This window comes from Geospiza fortis, unplaced genomic scaffold, assembly GCF_000277835.1.
Source record: "Geospiza fortis unplaced genomic scaffold, GeoFor_1.0 scaffold4, whole genome shotgun sequence".
NCBI lineage: Eukaryota > Metazoa > Chordata > Aves > Passeriformes > Thraupidae > Geospiza > Geospiza fortis.
Genome location: NW_005054475.1, coordinates 29,788 through 30,975, shown reverse-complemented (window position 1 = coordinate 30,975; position 1,188 = coordinate 29,788).

Here is a 1,188-nt window from a genome sequence, read left to right as displayed (position 1 = left end):
GGGAGGAAGGAGAAGCTCTGGGGGCAGGATGTGATGGGCAGAGGGGTCAGAAATGACACAGAGGGAGATGGGAGGGCAAAGGGAAATGGAGTAGGGGCAGAAGAGAGGAGGGATGTGAGCATCCAGGGAAGGGAAGGAGATACAATTGGAATAGATGATCTCTGAGGATGCTTGGGTGAGAGTGAGAGGGATCAGGCCATGCAAAACAGGGAGTGGAGGCAGTCTGAGGATGCCAGGAGGGAGCAGCAGGATCAGAAGTGCAGACAGGTGGGAGCAGAGCGTGGCTGGGCATCTCCATGGGCCTTTCTGTGCTCCCTGGGCTCTCCCTGTGTGTTCAGGGAGCTCTGGACCCCTCAGTGTGCTCCCTCTGCACCCTTAGAGGGTGGCCCAGGCCCTGGTCTCCATTTTGGGGGTATCCCCACCCCTTGGTTTGTTCTGTGCCATGCCCAGCCCCCAGTGCTGCCTTTGGGTGCTCCCAACCCCTGGCTGCGCCTGTTTGGGCTCCCCAGAGCTCTCCAGGAGCCCTTTGGGGTGCACAGAACCTCTCCATGGGATTTGGGGTGTCCCTGGGCAGTGTGTGAGCAGTGCCTGGGGCAGTTGTGCATCCTCACCCCCCTGGCTGTGCCCGGGGCCAGCCCAGAGCCCCCCAGTGACCCCAGGGGAGGCATCAGGGACAGTCCCATGGAGAGGCTGGGGGGTTTCATCCCTTGTGAGGGGGCAGCACCGGCTCAGCCACACTCAGGGAGAGGCAGAGCCAGGTCTTAGAAGGGGCACAGACCATCAGAGAGCCTGGGGGGAGCACAGACTCATTTCTGGGGGCCGGGCATGACCCCAGTGTTACATGGACAGTGTAAAACTGTCCTGACCCCAGGGAAGGTACCTGGCTGTTCCCCCCGAGCCTGAGCCTGTATAATTCCACTGAACTTTGCATTTTTGGAGCTTCCACCCCTGGTGGATCCAGACTGCCACCATCACTTTGACTGTGGACACTGAAATTGCAATAACCAAGTCTTGTCACTGCATCCATGGGTGGTGGGACCTTTCCTCTCCACTCTCTACTCTGATCCTTCCTTTTTTTTTTCTCTTTCTTTTCCTCATGTATTTTCTAAAGTGTTATTTTTATACTTTTATATTGGTGTGTTTCTAAAGGAAATAAGCAAAATGGCTACATAGGTGATTTCCATGGCA